Source organism: Herpailurus yagouaroundi, unplaced genomic scaffold, assembly GCF_014898765.1.
Source record: "Herpailurus yagouaroundi ecotype Mexico unplaced genomic scaffold, PumYag 163, whole genome shotgun sequence".
NCBI classification, from domain to species: Eukaryota; Metazoa; Chordata; class Mammalia; order Carnivora; family Felidae; genus Herpailurus; species Herpailurus yagouaroundi.
The window spans coordinates 65,912,269-65,934,306 of NW_024412404.1; the positions used below are offsets into that span (position 1 = coordinate 65,912,269).

The 22,038-nt window shown below is 51.1% G+C and overlaps 1 long non-coding RNA gene across 1 annotated transcript in view; it reads left to right on the plus strand.

The window, feature by feature from the left end:
• The first annotated feature begins 389 nt into the window (after positions 1–389).
• Positions 390–22,038, plus strand: part of LOC121037400 (uncharacterized) — a 62,486-nt gene continuing 40,837 nt past the window's right edge. The window contains exon 1 of the long non-coding RNA XR_005793763.1: positions 390–654. This is a non-coding gene — a long non-coding RNA (uncharacterized LOC121037400). The remainder of the gene's footprint in view (positions 655–22,038) is intronic.

Below are 22,038 nucleotides of genomic sequence, written 5' to 3' on the forward strand. Positions count from 1 at the left end.
TCTTGTCAAAGGCCCTTCAGGTCAAAACAACAAGAACAAAATCCCTCCGTCTTGCAGCGGAGGCCGGCGTTTGGCCGTGTTTTCCCGCTGGTGACTGTGGCTCTCAGTGGGGCGGCTTTCAAACTCAGTGGCCTTTGGTGTAGAGAGTCTTCTGGGTCAACACCCGCCCTTCCCGTTATGGGCCTGCTTGGAGCACAGTTTGCTGCCGATTAATTCATAATGTAAGATATTTGGTACGCAAATCTAATTTCTTCACTGTCAGCTCTTATTTGCCAATATGGCAAGCCTTTATTTGTTTCTATTATAAAACCAAATCCCTGAAACTCTTAAGTTCTTAATATTTTGAAATTTCAATTATCCTCCACGACTGTATCTCTATTCACAGATGCATTTGCATGCGGTAGGAGCTGGTGGTAAAACAACACGGCCTTTTGAAGGGAGAAGAGCTCTTTGAACCTCCAGCAAGAGGGGATACCGTTATTTGCCTGAGAAAAATCCTGTTCTCTAAGCAAGCCAGAGGAGGATCGGTTGGACGCAGAGCCACTTCGGGGAGACTGAGCGGTTGTCAGGACAAGATCCCGGCTGCCATCATGAACCTGTGCTAAGTCTTGGCGTTCGGAAAGCCCCGGGAGACCAGGAAGGACCTGCCCACAGGTGACCCGCCCTTGTGAACCTGAAGGGTGGTTGGTACTTGTGACTTGAGCCAGGGGCTAGTCAGCGTCCCACTGTATCCTTAGACTCATGCCCTGGGTACTGGTATAGTCTAGAAAGCATGCACGGGTCTTGAAATACGAAGAAGGATTTGGGGTGGGGGATCTGGACTGTCTGTCTGTGAATGTTTACTGAGCACTGTCGGGCTCCGAGGGCACAGCGACAGGCCTGGCAGAACCCCGCTGGGGCTCACTTTCAGGTGGACATGGCCACACAGACTCCTGGTCAGCATATCCTATGCCAGATGACGGGGAGGGTCTGCAGCTGGGCGGGCAGATGGTGGGTCACTGCTCTTTCATCTGTGGGACGGGGAGGCTTCCTGATGAGGTGATCTCGGAGCATCTATTTGAATAGACGTTTGTGGATTTTAGGGATTACCTGTGCACTTACCTAAGCACTACGGCAAAACTATTAGAATGGTCAAATATTGTTTCTAGAAGGGCTGGGCATGTCTTTGGAGTCCCTGGATTTTATGGCTCTGGCCTCCACCTTCAGGACACGCACGAGGGGTCAGACTCCAGGCCGGATCAGTGCCTGCTGAGGGACCAACCACCCTGCAGCCACCTGCAAGGGGTCCTCTGGGGCCATCTCCCTGCCGCCTCCCCGGCCCCATGCCAGTGGCCCTGGCTGCCGAAGCCTATTCACCAGGTGTCATCACCAAGTGGTGAGGACCTGGGAGGTGGGAGAAGGGGAGCAGGGCTGTGAAGGGGGCGCCTGTGAGCGTAGCCTTTGAGCGTAAGGGCCTTGGGGCGCTGCCTGGCTTGGGCTGTCCGCCCTGGGAATGCAGGGCACCTTCCCAGGAGTCAGGGAAGCGACTCGCCCCCGTCAGATGGCTGGAGGGAAGAGGAAAACGCCAGATCTTCACATTTTCTTCTAGAATTTGGACTGATGGCTGGCAAAAGAGCAAGGCAGGTTCTCAGGGCACACAGCCTGTCGCAGGAGTGAAGGAGGAGGGAGCAAAATAGCTTCCCCGGTGCCTCGTCCTGCACGTCTGAGCGGAGTCGGGGGCGGGGGGCAGCATGTTCCCTCAAGATGGATCTTTTATTCCATTGATTGAGCGATTCTGGGCTGCTGTTCCCGTTCTGTGCGTGTGCGCGTTTGGTTATTTGAAACTTTTCTTTAGCAATTTACCAGGCCTGGTATATTTCTTTGTTTCACGTTTTTCCTCTGCGCATAGATTACATGTTTTCAGTAGCATCTGCTGTGAATTTTAATTACGATGTTCGACTCCAAGGGAGCCTTGCAAAGCAGCCAGAGTACTTAGCAGTCCAGACCCATGTTTATGGCACAGACAGACGGTTGCAAAGTGTGTAGGGACACGCGGACACAAGACAAAGGTAATATGATCCAGCAGTTCTCCCCCTGCACCCCTGCCCCCCTTTTTAAGAGACCTCTGTAGCAAGGGACTGATACGCATAAAATTACTGTTTTTCGTGTTTTTGTTTTTTGCCGATAATTGCTCTTTGGTTCTTTAAGGAGGTATCACAAAGCCTCAGTAGCTTTTAGAGCAGCAGTTACGGGATTTATAGCTCGACCAGAACGGAAAATGCCGTTCTGTGTCCTGCTACGTCAAATTGCAAAAATGAGCTTGCGGGACATCATAAAAACGGGGCTGCTACCATCAGCCTAGGAAGACCTTCCAGAGTCCAGTGAAGTATGCATGGCACCGATTCCCTGAGGCCTGTGCTGTTCTCAGCGGCGGTTCCGTGCCTCCAGCACACGGCGTTCAAGGACCCATCACGCCGGATAAGGCAAGTCGGCTCTGTGTGCGCCCCAGGGCCAGTGAGGGGACCGTCCTCTGGCTGGACGGGGGCCGCGCGTCCTGCCTGTGTTGAGTGTGCTCCCAGCAGACGAGATTGCGTCTGTCCCTCTGTCACATGAAGCCAGCACTGTGACCACGTTTTAGTTCAGCAGCAACACTGCTGACCGCACAGCGTACTTATGTGGTGATTATTTCGCTGCCCCCGTAAGTCAAGGGGAGCCGAGCCCTAGGGGTTGAAAACAGTTGCCCTCGGAGCCCTCTGTCCAGGCTGGAGTGGAAATCCTAGGCTTGTCCCTTGGGTGTGTCCTTTAGAGTACATCCCGGCCTCCTCCAGGGCAGGATCCGATGCAGGCTGCCCCCTGGAGCCCGGGCTTCCTCCCGGCCCTGCCTCAGGGTCTGCAGAAGGCGTTGGCCCCTGGGGGCTGGGACGTGCCGCGTCCTCACCAGAACCCTGGCCAGAGCAAGTGTCGGGACTGTTGGCCAACCCGCATTTGAGGCTCTGCTGTACTCTTCTTAGCTGAGTCATCCAGACTGGCCAGTGCGGGCTCCCGACGAGAGGTGGGGTGACGCTGAGGGTACCGGTGCCCGTGTGTCAGCCCACGGAGAGCCCGGGGCAGTGCCAGAGGGGCACCAGCTCTGATCACGTGTCAGCACGGAGGAGGCTCCGTGATTCACAGACGATAACACTTAGGCTGAGGGGTTTAGTGATCTTCTCTCACTGAGTCTCAGGGCAGGGATTGGGGTCCGGCACCCAGGGTGGTAACGTTTGCCACCCTGATTCCCCCAACCCCAATCTGTGATCTCACCGGGGACCCTCGGAACCAGCCTCGCACCCCTCCATCGAGGCCTCTCACGCTGGGCCTGGGGAGAGAATGTTCTGGAGATCCAGGGACGCCACATTCTTTCCTTCCTGCTCTCTGCTGCATCAGATGTACTCAGAGACGTCGTGGCTGCTTGCAGTTAGGAACTCTCTAGAATGCCTTCGCCCTCTCTGAAAGGCAGTTTATTTCCCCAACGGCCTTATTTCCCCAACGGCCGGCCCTCTCTTTGCCCCGGAGGCTGACTGAGCCTCCTCTCTGCACACCGGGCACCAGAGGGAAGCTGGCATGGTCACCTCGGCTTCCAGGACAGCACTTTGTGGAGCAGCAGTGGACGGCCTCAGGGTTGCCCCCTGGGTGTGCAGAAATGAGGGGTCAGGACTCGGGCGTATGGCTGGGCAGCTGGGAGACGTGAGGACTGGGGTTTTGAGATGGGCCAAGCCGGCTGGCTCCTGGGTGTGCCCGCTGCCCGCTCTTGGAGCGGCTTATCTCTCCCACGGTGGCCTAGTCCTGGCGGCTATTTCCGGGTGGGGGCGCCTCCCGGCTCCCCTTTGTGCGGAGGGTGGGCGAGGCCGGGGGATGCTCTGCCCGCACCTGTGAGCTCACTGACGGGACACTGGGCGCTACACCTGCTCAGCGAGCAGCGTCCTCCACACTTGGCCTCCGGGCCCACTTCCCACCATCGACCAGCCGCAACCAGCAGGACTTGTGCAGGCGCGTCCAGCCACTCAAGAGACGGGCTCCCCATTGTTTGTCTTCTCGATGACAGACTTGTCAGCTTCTGGGGGTTCGCCCCCCAAATGGCGCAGCAGGAAAGTCCTCTGAAGGCCTCGGAGGGTGTTAGCTTCCTGCAAAACAACAGCTCATTGCTTTGGCAGTGTGTTCCTGAGTCCCTGTGATTCTGGGGACCGTGTATTCCTGGTGTCACTGCACTCTGGGGCTCTGTGTGCTCCTGGAGCCTTGTGTCCTGGGAGTCCAAGTGCTCCTGAGGGCATTCTGTTCCTAAGGTCCATGGATTGTCAGCATCTGTGCGCTGGGGCTCAGGAAGACGGCTGAGGAGTGTCTGTGAACACGAGGCCCTTTGGGGAAATCGGTTTCCGTATTCCCTACTTCCTATCCTTCCTAAACGTGACCCGTCTTACCTCTACCCTGTTGTTCCCCATCCACGCCTGCCCTTCTTCTCCACACCCTTGCACAGTAAAGGCAGGTGAACACCCTTGCCCTCGGTGTCACCTCGGTGCACACCCACGTAGGAAGGCCAGTAACAGTCACGGTAACCTGAGATGTTGTCGACTTTTGGGAAAACAAGTGCTCCTAAGGAGTGAGCTGGGTTCATTTTGCAAGTGAAATGGTTCTAATACCCAGTTTCAAGACAAAATCGAACAAAGACCCAGGCTAGTTGTTGACCTGGCAGAAGTGTTAGCCTGGTAGATAATTACAACTCATCCACCCAATGTCTTTGCACATCCCTTGGAGGAAGTTTGCCACTTAGAGTGATAGAGCCTTAACAAAGCTTCTTTGTCATCTCCGTGCTCGAGGTGACGCTTCCTCAGCTCATACCTCTACAGAAAATAAATGGAAATAGAATCAATCTTTGACCCCAGCCCCAATCCAGCAATAAGTAATGGAATCATTGCAGGATAAATGAGCCATTTGGAAAAATCACATCCATTCCATCGAAGATGCACTTCTAACATTTCATTTTTACGCTTAATACGTGTCTATTGAAATATAGATAACATTTATGTTGTTTTGATTTGTTATGCCAGTAATAATGTAGAAAAATCCAATCCAGAAGAAAATTATTTTTAACACTTAGAGTCTATGGTCACTGGCAATAAAGAGTAGATATATATTTCATATCAATATTCTTGAGCAGAGAAGTACGATAGGATGATGAATAACACAATCTCAAGCGTAAACATTGATCCCTTCGGGACAAAATCCTGTGGAAGAAGTGGCTCGGAAATACAGGTTTAAGTGGAAGAAAAAAGAAATATGTAAGATTTTCTGCTATCGAAGGACCTGTTCTTGAATTTTTGAAATGGTGACCGTGGGTATGGAATGCCTCACTTTTTTGATTCCAATTGATACAATGAATGATGATGTGATAGTTTTATTTTAAAACGGTGATGTTTACACTATGCCAGAATTTACAGCCTATTCCGCTTTTTGAACTTCTAACCAACGCCTCAACTTGCAGATTCCGAGGGGTGAATGGGCAAACGGATGATGCCTGCGGGCCCCAGGTGCTTCTGTCCGATGGAGGAGGCAGAGGACGTGGGGTCTGAAGGGCGGAAGGAACACAGCCCTTCCAACGGCTCCCGTGGCCAACGCGACCTAATTCTATTTTAATTTCTTATAGACTTTTCACTTCAGAGTGGTTGGAGATTTACAGACAAATCGCAAAGACACACGGAGTGTTTCAGCACGTGACACCCAGGGTCCCCGACGGCTGACATCTGACACGGCCACGGCACACCCGTCACCACGGACCGTGACGCTGGTGTGTTAGAACAAACGACAGTGTGCGGTTTCTTCCTATCTCCTTAGCTTTCATCTCGTGTGTGTTTCCCGTCCCAGGAAAGGTCTCCTTTGGCTCCGCTTCGGTTTCTCGGTGTTCCTTTATTTTTGCTGATCTTGGCAGTTGGAAGGGTTCGGGACGGGCAGGTTGGACAAAGGCCCTCTGTGGGGAGCCGTCCATGTTTTGTTTGCGGTCAAGCTGGGATTATGTGTTTTGAGAAGGAAGAGAGAAGCGCCTTCTCACCGCATCATAGCCGCGGGCCGTCCTGTCCACGTGACCGGTCACCGCCGACGTTGACCTGCATCCCCTGGCTGAGGCCGCGTCCCCAGCACCCCCAGGTTCTCTCCCCTTCCTCGTCGAGCTCTTGGAGGAAGTCGCTGTGCAGCCCACACTTGGGGCTGGGGGCGTGCTCCTCCCGGGGAGGGGGGGTGGGGTGGCCGTGCAGTTGTGTTTTGTTTTGAGTTTCTGCATGGTCCCAGAACACACGGGGTCGTGTTGTGCGTGTGTGTGCGTGTTGTTTGTTGTTTGTTGTATGTAGTTGTCTGCACATTGTGTTCTATATTGTGTGTATGTTGTGACGTGTGTTGTGTGGGTTTGGTGTGTGTGTATATGTGTGTGTTGTATGTGTATGTGCGGTGTGTGTAAATTGTGTGTTGCGTGTGTGTTGTGTGCTGTGTGCACATTGTGTCGCAGGTATGTGTGTATGTTGTATTTTGTGAGTGTGCATGTACACACATGGGTGTGAGCGAGGGGCCCACCCTGCAGCGCATCTCAGGGCCCTGGTTCCCTGCCCCCCATTAACGACGTGTATCCCAGAAGAGGAACCAGACGCACGTGGTCTGCTGCCCTTCAGACGTGGAGACCTAGGGCACGTGGAGGATAAGCATCCCAGCCCCATGTCCTCGTCACTGCTCCCTCCCGGGAAGGTGCCTGACAGCTGCCCTGCGGCTCACCTCGGCTCTCTGCAACCCTGCACCCAGCCCCGCGCTCCCCTGGCCTCCTGCCCGCTTTGCGGCATCGGCAGTAAGCGGGGAGAAGCTGGCTGGCTCCACGTGGCGATCGGCCCACGAGCTTCTGTGCCCCCCCACCCCCTCCCCACTCCCTGGGTTCCAGCCTCCCTGCACCCGCTGTACCTGTGGGAGCCGGTCGCCTGACCGGTCCTGCGGCTGGCATCCGAGGCTGGACCCAGGCGCACCCGCCGTCTCCCCTGTTCCAGCCTCGGTGTGTCCCCGGCCTCAGACTCTGCTCTCCCTACCCTGAGACCCAGACTGCTCCGGGCCTGGCTTGCTCAGGACCTCTCTGCTCCTGACCCTCCCTGGGCAGGTGCCCACGTGGCATGTGAAGGGTAGACCAGGATGTGCGGAAGGCCCCTGCGCCCACCCTGTTTCTTTCGCATTCCTTGTGCCCCTGGAGGAGTGGTCTGTGGCTACTGCAGTGCTGTACTTTGAGTTCCTTAAACGCTATGCTCTCACCTTGTGGTTTTCGTGAGATTCCGCCTTCCAGCCGCGTTGGGATGGCGGTACCCGCCCGTGGGCTGCGTTCCTGGTGCAGAGGTCAGAGCCGCCCACCAGCGCCTCCCGGTCAGTGCCGTGGGCTGGGCCTCTGGGCCCTCCTTGTGTGGCTGTGGCCTCAGGGGGCGGCTGGTGGCCCTGTGCCCCGCCCAACGTGTGGGGCCTCCGGCAAAGCCCTGTTTAAAGGACCTGCTCACCCTGGAGTTTGTTTGCTGTGATGAGGAGAATGCCCCAAGCCGGCGTGAGGCTCCCCCACTGCCAGAGGCTGTGCCCCGTCAATCCACCTTGGCTTGTAGGAACGGGGACTTCCAACCAAGTGAAGAAGTGCCAGATGGGAAGATGTTGGTGACCTTCCCCGAGGATGGCCCCACACTCTCACCCCGAGTATTGCAGGAATCCCTTTGGGAAGCAACTTCGATGCGAACTTCTCTTTGGTGTGTGTGTGCACGCGTGAGAGGACTCTGTGTGTGTGCCCAGAAAGCGTGCACCGACCAATTCCTCCTGACCCTGTGCAAAACAAGACTATATTCATCAAATGTACTGAGCCCTTACAGCTAAGAAGGTTTTGAATTTTTATCGAGGCATCTCATTCTACAAATGTCTTTCTGGATTGACCTTCAGGGGGATTTAAAGCCTGGCCAGCTCTGCCTCAATAACTCACATGCGTGCGTTGTTGACATGGGCATCACTCTCCTTCGGGCCCAGCCCTTCTCCACTCTGGAGCTCCAAGCCTCCCTCCCAGGGCCACGATCCACCTGAAGTAAAGGGCAGGACCACGGCTTTCCAGACGACCACATCAATCGTTTGGAAAAGAGCATTCTAGTGGGTTTGTTAACAATCAGTCATATCTTTGTTGCAGTATTTCACCTTAATTATGATAACTTTTTTCCACGTGTGAGGTGCACAGAATAGACTCGCTGCCACGTGGTTGAAAAGACTTGTCACTGATGAGAAAAAAAGCCAAGCATCCCAGCACACAGAGGTCAGGGGTGTAGTGGAACCAGAGAAGAAGCATGGGGGGGCGGGTTCGGGAAGGGGCCCAGATCATCCTCACGACGCTCGCTTGGATTGTTGAAAATACTTAGAAACCTGAAAATAATGTAATTTAACACAACTCTGTCATTGATGTTGACTTGACAACTTACAGCCATTCTCCTATCTTTTCCTGTTTTGTATTTGTGTTTGTCTATGTTGTGGCGCAAGTAAAATTCGAAACCCCCCAAATACGTGCCCCATGCACAGCTGTGCTGGAGGCCCGTGCCTGTGACACACGCGGGTGCCAGTGCGGGAGTGCGATGTCTTGGCCCCTTCTGGGTTTCTCCTAGAAACAGGCTATTGCTTGCGAACAGCTGGAATTGTGTCCTTGGCCCCACAGGAAAGTGGATCATAGTATTTTATGGTTATTAACCTCCTGTTATTAAGTTCTCAATACTGTGCTGTGATTTCTTACTTGTGAATATTACCTGTTGTTCTTACCGACGCCGTATTTTTCTCCTTCCGAGCATTATGGACTCTCACGTCTTAAGCAACTGGGTGAGTGGGAGTGGCTTGTGGGGTTCCGGCATGAGGACAGACGGACGTGATTTGTTACCTCCGCAGAGGGGTGAGCAGAGCCCGAAGGCTGTCTCTCGTCCCTGCGGTTCTCAGGCACAGGACAGTGGGGCTCCCTCTGGGAGGCGGGGGTACAAGTAGAGGGAAGAGTGATGGGGGGCATGAAGAAGGAAGGGCGTAGGAAGCAGGTGTGTGGTGATATAAGGAGGACTCAGCCTGCTCCGCGGTCCTGAGGGTGGGGCTTCCTTCGTGCGATACAGATGGTACCACATCCCTGCTTTTGAGCCCCTCGTGGACGGCCACGCGTCCGGGAAGTATTCAGTGACAATCAGCGCAAGTCTGCGGGCATCCTCCCTCACCACGGTGGAAGAGCATTCCTGGCTTATCACATGTGGGCGAATTACCTGCCCAAACTCCTGGGACAGAGAGCCATTTCCAACTCACCCAAAGATGGTTCTTGCCCTCATATTGCGATCTCTGGGAAACAGCCTTTTCTCTTTGGAGGAAAGAAATCAGCATTTTGTTTTCTATTTTGGTAACAAAAGGTCTTTCTGCATTTTTCAGTTGCTAAGCTCTAAAACCTGTAATTCCCACACAAACCTGTGACCCGTCCACTGCTTTATAAACACGGGGAACACACAGCTCTCTGTGCCGCATGTGCCCTCCATGTAGGGAGGCGGCGTGGGGGCCAGTGCAATTCAGAATCAGCCTGGGAGGCCAGCTCACCTGTCACCCCACACGGGTGACCCAGGAGCAGATATATGGCTGGGATGCATCTGGGGCTCACTGTCATGGAGCCCTGCTGGGGTCCGATGGTGTGGGATCCAGACACACCGGGCTGTAAGAGGACTCCATGGTGATCCTGTTCTGATATGCATGACTCTGCCAAAGAGAGGGGGCCACTGCCGCTTCTGGTTCTTTCCGGTAACTCCAGCAGTGTTCTTCAAAACCAAATGCCCCAAACGAAGAGAAAATAGATGTCACTGTAGAGCATCGATTCGTTGATTTATTGATTCATTCATTCACCAACTCTCCATCGAACGTCTCTATGTTAGACACGACGTTCGTTGGTGCAAGGATAATGGGAGAGGTGCCTGGCATAACAGACCTTCATCTGGTGGGGGGAGGCAGACATTAATCAAATAATTAGATAAGTCATAGTTTCATTACAGTTGTGAGAGGTGTGACAGAGGAAAATACCATGAAGACAGAGTGGGGAACCTGGGACATCATTCTGACTTATCTGAAAATGAGGAGCCCTGCATCTGGCACTTGTTCCCAGCAGGACTGGGCTGGGCACAGCACCCTGACACCCGACAGCAGGTCCGTCCAGGGTGCTGGGGGCCACTTTTGCCTGGTCATCATGCACAGCAGCTGGGAGGCAGGTGTTGGGAGGGTCCGACTTGGGAGCTGGGGCAGGAGGCTGTGGTTTTTCTCTGCACGTTGTCACTGGGACTGTTTTGCATGCTTGCAAACATTATGCTGGGGGATTTCCCTAGCGAGTGGTGCATCAAGTTTTGTTGAATTTCCAACCAGGCTAATTAGGAGAGGTGGCTCTTCTAGCTAAATCATATCATCACCACATTGAAGTTGAACGTGTCTCCTCGGAGGGTACAAGGTACTTAGGAAGTAGCATCAAGTCCAAGCTGTTCTCCCAAAATAAATGCAAACTGATTGCCACCTGCTTCAAAATCAAAGTTGGTAAAGTTACAGCAGGAAGAGCATTTATTTGCATACTAATTTCTTTTGGAAAATAATTTGGGAAGATCCTGATCCTGTACATCTTTATGAAAAATGAGACTCTGGATTTGCTAGATGTGCACATCAATGGGAAAGTGCTGTTGGTCCCCAAAGCCCTTGGGCCATTCCAGTTGGGTAATAGCTTCTGTGTTGATGGTGAGCCCCAGTGGGATCTGTGAACAGAGTAAGTCTCGCAGAGCAGAGGGTCAAAATTCACTCTTAGCCCAGGGGTCCAGAAGTGGTCCTCAGCCAGGAGAGGGTTTCAGCGTTGTTGACCAGTGAATGAGTCAGGCATCGGATGACCTAATGGCGGGATCGCCTCATAAAAGCCTCTGAGCTATGGGATGGTGGATGTGGTTGGTGATGCACCTGTCTGTAATTTTTAAAAAACTCATACTGATTTATTTTCCATCCAACTTTTATCAAGTGCTTCTATGCCCATACCTTCGCCTGGTGAGTGGAAAATGCTATGGAATTAGGACTCAAGGATGATGGTTCTGGCATCACCTGGTTAGTTCTCCTACCCTAAAACTTCACCTGCACTTGAAGTTAGAAGTCACGACCTCTTTCTCTTTTCAAGGCTAAAATCCCACATTTGAGGCCTATGACCCTGACTTTCCCCCTCTCCCTTCATGGTGGGTTCCCTGTAGATGCATTAGCTCTTCCTGTTCTCCTGGGCTGCTCACTCGGGAGCTGCCAGAGACTTCTAGAATGTTCACGGGAACAGCCCCATCCACCCTCCCAGGGGCTGTGTCCCTCTGGATCTCATTTACTGAGCTGGTAAAACATACCCTCCCCGGACAGTAATGACTATTTTTTGCACTTACAACCTACTTTCATCCTAGACGTGTGCTGTTTCTCTCCTGATGCTGGAATCTGGAGGAGGTTATATTCAGATTTTCTACAGGACCTTAAGTCTTAGCTCTGCCCATCAGCATCCAGCAAGACACCGGATCAGATGTTAGATCTCAATGCTGTAAGTTTCTGAGGCTCATTTAAAAGAGCCTCCTCCAGGAAGACTCAGTTGGTTGATGAAGCACGGCCCCTTTACCCAGCCCCTGTCCTCATGTCCTTGGCTGAGTTCCTTCTGCCTCAACTCCAGGAAACATGGGTTTTGTTTGCAGTCCCTCTCCTGCCCTGCCTATGCCCTCATTTGAGCCATCTGTGTGGGACCTACTGTGAAGTCTTCTGCTCACAGGCCTTGGATATTTCCCCATGGCCTCTTGAAGTAAGTAGAGGACTTTCAGCATGGCAGCGAGGCTCTCCAGTCTAGACTCAGTCAGCATATTCAGGCTCACCTCCCATGTAGCGACTGAGGGCTTACGGCTTCTTTTGTGTGGGATGCCCCATATCTCCCCTGCTCCTACAGAACATCGTCTTTGGAGCCGTGACCATCTCCAGGGCTTTCCCCTTGAGGCCCACATTTCGGCTCAGTCTCCTGCCCTTCCAGCCTGCCCACCTGGTTTTGATCTCTTCCTATTCTGAGCCTCCACAGAAAGGCATTCATTCATTCATTCATTCATTCATTCACTCATTCATCTATCTATCCATGAAACATTTATACACCTCATATCATGTGCCTGGTACTTTGACAGACTCTGGAAAAGTAATGGTCCCTGTCCTCAGGAAGATTCATTGCTGCCAAACTTTTTGAAGAGATCCTCACTCACTTCTGTCCTAACTTTCTCCTTCCCGTTCCTGCCTTTGTGCTGTCCAGCTGGCTTTGACCTCCATTCTCTTCCCACCACTTCACCAAAACGTCCTTCTTAGGGCAGCCAACGTCCTCCATGTTGCTAAATCCAGCAGAAAGGTTTAGTCTTTATCTTTCTTGACTTTTTATCCCTTCGGACACAGCTGGCTGCTGTCTCCCCTGTGACACTACAGTATCTGTGTCGTGGTACTCACTGTATTGGAGGCAGGAAATGTGGTGTACATTGTTAGGAGACCAGCAGGTCACGTCTGGTTTTGTTGGTCTGGGAGGGACTCGTAGAGGGAGCATATTAGGAGAGTCTTTCTCTCTTCCTCCTGTAGAATATTCCATATCAGCAAGGGCACCATGGGCCATCATCGCCGAGGCCAGAAACCATCCCCCCACATCTGATGGTCTATTTCCATGTCCTGGGAGTCTTTATCTGCCCCAGCTGACTCATTTCCCGCCTGGACTGTTGCTCTCATCCCCTGTCTGCTGTCCTCCTGTCCACTCCGGCCCATGGACAACACAACAGAGCGGTCTCTAATGATGCAGACATTCTCTAGGATACATTGATGCAGAATTTGCTCGGGTATGATAGCAGCTGCCATCCATAAAAGGGACTTTTTTTTTTTTTTTTTTGTACAAGTATTTAGCCCCCTGTCTGCCTTACTTTTGGGGCTGTAAACTTGTATGAAGGAGTGTGTGAGCTTGATTGGTCATGTGTTCTCAAGTCCGGGCTTCCCTGGACATAGGAGCCAGACAACTGAAAGGCCTACAGGCTGAAGGAGGTCCTCTCCGGCCCCTCCTCACAGTGCCCGTTGCATTCTGCCCACAGCAGACCTGTTGGGGCGGGCTTCTCCTCCCCCTCACTCCCTTACCACTCATCTGCCTCATCAGGCTTGCCTTGCCTACGGAAGGGGAGTGAGGGGGAGTAGTTTGATGGGTTCGCATCTCCACACAGTGACCTTTAGTGCAGCTTCGAGGACTTGGCGGGCCTTCACGGTGTGATCAGATTTCATCAAATGTGCCATTCACTTCTCTTTTCTCCCGGTGACCATCAGAAAGAGAGTTTTCTTTTCAAAGTTTATGGCCTCTGTGGCTTGATCGCAGTTACAGAGCCCCTAACAGCTGTTACTCCTTGCAACAGTGGATCAGAAATGAAGCTGAGCTCGGGCTTAATGGAAATTGTCCCTTGAAAGGTTTGAATTTGGAACATTTATTCTCCATTAATTTCAAGTAGACTCTAAATTGAGCAAAACATTCTCTGTCTTCCCTCTCAGTTGCAGGTTTTTAGCTGACAAATGGATGTCCGGGTTGCTGGACCCAACTGCAGGCACTGAAAAATGGAGGCTTCAAAAAATGTGCTCATCTACCCAACTTAGATCATTCCATTTGGTTTGTGGACCCCGCTGAGTGAGTCAGTGCTGGAGGGTTGAGTATATTGTGATGCCCCGTCAAGACGAAGTGGACAGCACACTTTAACTGCCTGCACTGACACTGAGAGAGACACAGCAGTGGACATGGGGAGAGGCCCACAGATCTGCCCTGAATAGGAAGGAGGTGGCCAAAACGTCCTCTGTCCCGTAACTTAGCCCTGTCCACGGATGGGGCTCTCTTGCAGTGTAAATAGGCTTTGGGGGGAGAGGTAGCTCCAGGATTTCTCTGTAGCATCGTAGTGGTATTCCTGTTGGGAGTGGGGGCTTGAAGCTGTGTTTTCATATGAAGTTGAGAAACTCAGGGGGTTAAGCGGCCGACTCTTGATTGCAGCTCAGGTCATGATCTCATAGTCATAACATTGAACCCCACGTTGGGCTCTGTGCTGAATGTGGAACCTACTTGGGATTCTCTCTCCCTCTCTTTCTTCTCTTCCCCCACTCACATGTACTCATGCTCGCTCTCTCTCTCTCTCTTAAAAAAATTTATTTTTCAAAGAGCACAGGCAGAGCAGTGTTGACTTGTAACCTCCATAAGACCACCCAGAGTCAGTGGCAGACAGGGTTTGAGATATTGCATCTGGCTCCTATTCTCTGTATTGTCTTGCCTTCAATGCCCCCAAACCCTTAGACAAACCAGAGTGTAGCCGGACACGTGTAGGGAGATCCTGACTCATCTGGAACATGTGAGGCTTTGAATGATTGGTGCTAAATCTGTCCTTTGTCGTATCCATGGAAAGTCAACACCAGACACCGGGGTGTAACTGACTTCAAGGTATTGCACTTAGAAGAAAATAGACATAATTGTAAGCTGCTTATATGATGGTTTATTGTTTATAAGGAAATTTTACACATTGTTTGCTGTCTTTATGCCCACCTGGCTTCCAGCTTTGCCGAAGAAAAATCCTATGGGTCTTGACTGGTGCTCCTACTGTCTCATGGGCCCCTTGGCACAGGTAGACATTCCTCTACTTGCCTGTCTTCATTCTTTTCCACTGTGATTCACCAGTGATCCAAACGCTAGTGTTTGACTTGGCAGTGCAGTGGGGCACGAACACAAAGTGACTTTGGTATTTTCTGAGAATGCTCTTGAGCAGTGTGTCACTTCCTGCTTGTGCCTCCTGCTGTCATCCGGACAGGATTCCATAGATTTCTGGTCACTTCTGTTTATGGAAAAGCCCAAGTGTGTCCAACTTGAACTCCAATCTTATCTACTCTCCTTCTGAGGCTCCAGCATCCTGTAGTGAGAAGGAGGTGTGGTCCAGTCCCTCGTCTTCCTGGGTCCCTGTTCCACGCTATGTCAGGGTGGGAGGGGACATGTGTCCTCAGGCACCTGAGTGCTGTCAAAGTACTTTGTTGGCTGTGGCTGCTTCTCTGGCACGTTCTCTCTGAATGGCTGATCCCCAAAGCTGTTCTCTGGCAGATGCCCCCTGGAACGTCCTGGAAGCGTCACACCAGGGCCCCTCCAGGTTCCCCTCTCTGTTGTGGGAGGTCCACTCAGCTCTCCCTCATCCTGTGCCTCTCATCTGCCCCCCGAGCCCCTTGCTCCTTGGATCCCGTTGACCAGCGTGCCACCCATGTGATGGGGTAGCAAAATTGCTCCAGCCCTGCACCACCCCCACGGTGTCCACTTGACCCAGAGGTGGCAGAGCAGGGGCCCCACTGACCACCACACTCTTCTCTGTGTTTAAGGAGGAGCAGGAGGCTGTGAGTCAGCCTTTAGAGAAGTCTGGTCTATGGTGCCTGGGTGGCTCAGTTGGTTGAGCGTCTGACTTCAGCTCAGGTCATGATCTCGCGGTTTGTGGGTTCGAGCCCCGCATCAGGCTCTGTGATGACAGCTCGGAGCCTGGAGCCTGCTTTGGATTCTGTGTCTCCTTCTCTCTTTGCCCCTCCCCCACTCACACTGTCTGTCTGTCTGTCTCTCTCACTCTCTCTTTCTCAAAATTAAATAAACATAAATAAATAAGTAAGTAGGTAAGTAAGTAAATAAAAGCCTGGTCTAACCCTTGTTTACATTCCCAGCCCGGAGCCCAGGTCTGTGTCACTCTCTTTGCTCTGGGGGGCAGGCAGGACACCCCACCCCCCACTGGAGGCAGAGGGCACAGGCTCCAAAGTCCCGGTGCCCCGCACCTGCCGTCTCTGGGCTGCATCAGTGGCCCGGGCAAGGGAGGCCTGGAGGGGAGCAGGGGTGGAGCCGGTGCGATCCCTTCCATCGGCCGCCCAGTCATCTGCAGCGCTTACAGAGCATGAGGTGGTTCAAGTTTTTGATACTTTGATAGCTCTTTGTCCTCAGCTCTGGGTTCTGAGAGCCAAGTTCAGCACCACAGATCCTGACCCATCTGGCACCCTCTCGACCGCTATTTCCAGCTATTTCCACATCCTCTCCAGCAGGGGCCATGCCCCTGCTCCACCCCTCTCTGCCCTTGGGCTGCAGGGAAGGTGGCCCGACCTCCTCCTCTCTGGGGGTCACGTCTCACCCCTCCCACCTCCTCTGGGTCCCTGTTCCAGCCTCCACTTTCTCTTCCTCTGCCTCTGCAGTCAGCACTGTGACTCATTAGACTCCAGTCAGGGGGAAGTGACTTTAAATGATGGGGAGGTTGTTGGTGTTTTTAGGGCCGAGAAGCTAACGTATCCTGGTAGCCGAAAGCCCAGAAGACTGGAGTAAAAGTTGAGACTGGAGATTCTTTTATTTATTTATTTATTTTTTCAACGTTTATTTATTTTGGGGACAGAGAGAGACAGAGCATGAACGGGGGAGGGGCAGAGAGAGAGGGAGACACAGAATCGGAAACAGGCTCCAGGCTCCGAGCCATCAGCCCAGAGCCCGACGCGGGGCTCGAACTCACGGACCGCGAGATCGTGACCTGGCTGAAGTCGGACGCTTAACCGACGGCGCCACCCAGGCGCCCCTGGAGATTCTTTTAAAGGTAACTCTTGAAAACATTCACTAGTTACTGGACTGTTTGATATCTGGGGGCTGTTTTGTCCTCCATACTTTCTAAGTGGCATCTTTCATGGCTCTCTGGTCATATTTCGCCAGACTCTGTGGACGTGGAGCTCAGCCCTCTGAGGCTCTCCTGCCACGAGCTTGTGCCCTGCTGCTTGATTTCACGTGGGTCCTTTCGGAAGCTGGGAAGGACCAGCGGGCACCGGGCTCCGGTACACTGAAATACTGCATTCTGCAGGACTCCGAGAAAAGGACGTTTGTGGGGAGAAAGGAAGTCCTCACGCACAGTCTAAATTCTTAGAGAGACTGGCTTTTCGGTGATTTGTTTCTTCTAAAAAACAAAAAAGTCACTCCATTTGTACATTTAAAGTGGGAATATGTTTAAATGATTACAAACTAGTCACATTTGCAAGCCTTTCAAGAGTGATAGCTCCAGCAAGAAAGTGCTTAAATAAAAAATAAATTATTGCAATTTTCAGGTTGAGTAATATAGTGTGTATAATTGCAGCGGCTAATATATGCATTTAATGAAGTGTATCTACCTTCTTGCTGGAGCACCACCAATCAATTTGTGATGAAGTCAATGTAATGAGCAAATAAACGCCATTCCCTATGCTTTAAAATCCCCCCATGTCTAATAATGCCTTACATCCATCAGCAAATAGTTAGCCTCATCTGTTTGCCTGATCTTTGCTAAGTGCGTGGGATTCGCCCCCAGCAGATTCTGGGTGTGCCCCCGGGAGCCTCGGTCAGGTGGGCGAAGGGAGGCTGACTCCCCCAGAGCTGGTATCACAAACACCATGTCCTGTGGATGGCACAGAGGTCCTTAAAGTCAGATAGTCCTGGGTTTGAATTCCTGCTTCTTCTAACAGCTGGCAGATTGAGGAAATCTCATAAACTTTCTGAATTTTGATTTTCCCATATGACAAATGCCAATAATAATCATAATAATCATGCCTACAGATGAGGGTCATGAGCAGGCTTTTAAATTTTTTTCTTTTCATGTTTATTTACTTTTAGAGGGAGACAGAGTGCGAGCAGGGGAGGGGCAGAGAGAGAGAGGGAGACACAGAATCTGAAGAAGGCTCTGGGCTCCGAGCTGTCAGCACAGAGCCTGATGAGGGGCTCGAACCCATGGACCAGGAGATCATGACCTGAGCTGAAGTCAGATGCTAAGCTGCCTGAGTCACCCAGGCGCCCCAGTGAACAGGATTTGAAAGACACTTAAAACATTCATTGTGATGATGATCCTGATAACAGGCAATGATTTCACCATTACTTCCCACTGCCCCCCAGGAGCCGGAATCCCCCCGCTACAAGCAGCTGGGACGAGAAGGTAACTCTTGAGGAGGGCTTCAGGGCTTGGTCAGATTCAAAATGGGAGAAACAAGGTGCATTTTATGCTTTGTTTGTCCAGAACATGTGATCGAGGCCCCTAACTTGCTTGATTCCCAGCTAGGTTAGTTAAAATCTTCTGTTAGAATTATTTTTCCAAGACTCGATGCACAGTTACATAAAATCGGTCGCCAGCAACCTGACGATGTCAGGCCCACGCAGCCGTCACAGAGCAGGGCTCCAGATCGCTTTTGAAAATTTATGTCCAAATATTTCAATTCCTTAACTTGCTCTTTACAGAAAAACGTAGAGGAGACACAGAATTCTCTTCCCGCTCTCTGGTTTCTTTACATGCCTGCTGGCCTCCAGACCTCTCAAAACGTCCTGCAGAATCTCCTCCCTGAAGCCTGCCCAGCGTATCTCTCCCCTCTCCCCCTCTCCTTATCCTGACTTGGCTTCAGAGACCCGGGTGGGGAGAGCACAGCTGTGGTGGGAGACTTCAGGGGACGTGCTTTCTCTCTGGTGGGCAAGGTGGTGGTGGGGGGACAAATGCAGCCCACGATACTTGCACATCAGCGTAGGCCACACGTACATCTTACAATCCCCACCCTAGTAGTGCCCGACGTCCTGTCTGGTTCGCATACAGCACTGGCCCTTGCAAGCGTGCTATAGAAGGTGCCTTTGGGGACGTCAGAGCCGGCTTCAGGTGGTCCCTGCAGTGAAGAGGCCCCTCGTCCCCGGCAGTGGTGGTGCGGAGTCTGAAAGCTTCCACTGAGTCACGCCGATGCCTCGGGGGCCAGGTGCTCCCCAGAGCCGGCCCTCCCCTCACTGAAGACCCGTCCTGCTTCCCTCTGCCTCCCTCCTGAGGTCAGCAAGTCCTCACTGCTGCCTCTGCCCTGAGTGGCGCCCCTCCTGTTCTTGACAGCTGACGTCCACTCTTGCCTTCCACCTTCCCCGTCCCGTCTTCTGGCCTGGCTCGCTTCCCTCTGGATCCCGTCACTGTCACAGGACTGAGGATGAATGAAGAGGTGGGTTTTACCCGCTGGCAATAGGGGTTCTTGCTGTGCCCTGTGGAGAAAAGAGTTAATTCCTGACTTGCGTCTTCTGGCGGTAAACTTTTCTGACGGCCGGTGATGGGAGAGTTCAGTGCCGAGTCTGACACGGGTGGGGTGGGACAGCCACAGAGGGTTCAAAGTGTGTTCCCAAGGATCAGTCTTGAGGTCACTCTAGGTGTCCACTATCACTAGTAGCTAAATGAAGAGTCAAATGGGAGCGACTCACGTCCAGAGAGACCCACGATCAGGTGTTTTCTTAGCGCTACTCAATGCGTCATCTCACATACGTGACATTTCTGTCAGCGGTTTCAGCCACGCGGGGGAACCGTGCCTCGGGAGAGGGTGTGGCGGGGCTCTGTCGGCTCAAGTTCACTGTGAGGTATCCACACGGGAGCCGGGGAAGCAGACGGGCTCCAGGGAGCCAGGCGCTGGGCACACGCAGCGAGTCGGAGCCCCCCCAGGGAGGAGCGGTGGTGGAGGAGAGACCCAGGGCGCATTCTGGCGTAAGAGGAGAAGCAAAGCCATACAGTGCACAGCTTGGTGCGGATGTCGTATAAAATACTGCATCTTTTCGCCAGATTATATATACCCAACATACGTGGCATCTGTGAAGTAATACTGATGAACCAAACGCCCGCGTCCATCCCACCCAACCAATGGCAGAGAATATGAATGACTCTTCGAAGCCCACGCTGGGTCTCTCGCTGATAGCGCCAGGCTCCCTTCCGACCCGAGATCTTCACCAAGCCAAGTGTCCTCGTGGCCACCCTGGCGGCCCCTGGTTTTTTACGACACGTGTGCCGTAAACAGTATTTTACTTAGCTTTACAAAACTGTGGACTTTATATAAACCTTATGCATTCTTCTGTAGTTCCCTCGTGTCTCCTATCACGTTTGCGAGTTCATCCATGGTGACGAAGGGAAGGAGTTGTAGTTCATGCATCTTTACTGCTTTATAGCATTCTGTTAATAGAGAATAGAATTATTTATCTACTGCACTGCCAGTGGATTATTTTCAGGGTTTTCCTGTTATAAAACACTGCTGTAAGTATTCTTGCATTTGTCCCCTGCTGTCTAAAAGCAAACATGTTCACATGCATGTCTGTCTTTCAGGGCATAGGTTGGACACGTCTTTCCATTTAATGAGGTCATGCCAATTTGTCCCCGCCCCCCGACTTTATTGAGATAGGATTGACGTGGAACATGGTGTAAGTTTAAGGTGTACGACATGTTGATTGCACACACTTACATTTTGCAGAATGATCACCAGAGAGCTAGGTAACACCTCCATCATGTCATGTGATTACCATTTCTTTTTAGTGGTGAGAACATTTAAGATCTACTTTCTGAGCCACTTTCGGATATGTAATACAGCATTATTGGCCGTAATCACCGCACTGAGCCTTAGATCACCAGAACTTACTCTGCTTTGAAACTGATTACACCATTTGACATTCCCATCAAAAGCTTGGTCTCTCTCCCTTCGTTAGAGGTTCCTGCCGTAAGGTTTTTCAGTTTTTCTTCAGCTGCTGGGTACGAAAAGGGGTCTCACTGTGGTTCTAGCTGCCACTTCCGTGATTATTAGTGAGGCTGATAATCTTTTCATATGTTTATGAAAGTTGTGTTTGAGCTTTTTGCCTATTTTCCTATTGAGTTGATTGGGCGCTTCTGAAAAAATAGATTTGAGTTCTTTACACATTCTGAAAACTAACGTCCTGGTTTTTTTTTTTTTTAAAGAATTCTTGTAAAATATAGATCATCACATGCTTGATGGTGTGTTTTATGAATAGATATTTTTTATTTTAACATAATCAAACCTTATCCATCTTTCCTTTATGTTTGTGCTTCTTTCTCTGGTTTAAAATCATTTCCTACTTCAAATGCATGAAGATATTTTCCTCATTTTCTTCTCAAGGTTTATAGTTTTGCCTGTCACATTTAAGTCTATAATCATCAGACACTAGCTTCTGACAAAGGCCAGTGTGATCCAGTTCGTAGAGTATAACTAGAGTATAATTGATTCATTTCATACTGCGTAGTATTTCATTATATAAATTAGCCACAATTTTTTTATTCGTTCTTCTGTTGAAAGACACTTGAGTGTATCTCTAATTTTGGACTATGTTGAATAATGTAGCAATGAACATGCTTACATCATGTGGGTGTTGGTGTGTGGTGTGGGTGGTTGTGTGTGTGTGGGGGTGGGGGCGGTGGTTCATGTGTACGTGTATCTACTGGAGACCGGGAAGTCAAAGATCAGAGTACGAGAAGATTTGGTGTCTGGTGAGAACTCACTTTCTGGCTCGTAGATGGCTGTCTTTTCGCTGTGTCCACGGATGGTAGAGAGAGGGGTGAGGGGGCTCCCTGAGGCCTCTGTTACAGTGGCACTAATCCCAACATGGGGGCTCCACTCTAATGATGTAATCACCTCTCAGAGGCCCCGCCTCTAAATACTGTCAATTTGGCATTAGGATTTGAACATATGAATTTTGAGGGGACACATTCAGTCAATAACATTTGTATATATTATAAATATCTTCTCCTACCCATTTAGATTGCTTTTCTACTGCCTTGATGATGACTTTTCATAAACATAAATTCATAATTTTAATAGACTCAGGTGCATCAATCCTGTCTTTTTTGTTCATAATTTTTATTTCCTGTTTAAGGAAACTTTCCTTATTGCAAGTCATTAGTAGGATTTATTCCTGGGAGGCAAAAGCGGTTCAATATTTGCAAATCAATTAACATGATATATCACATTAACAAGAGAAAGTATAAAACCGTATGATCATTTCAGTAGATGCAGAAAAGGCATTTGACAAAGTACAACACCTGTTCATGATAAAAACTCTCAACAGAGTAGGTGTAGAAGGAACATACCCCAACATAATAAAGGCCATAAATGAAAAAAAAACACAGCAAACATCATCCTCAGTGGTGAAAAACTGAGAGATTC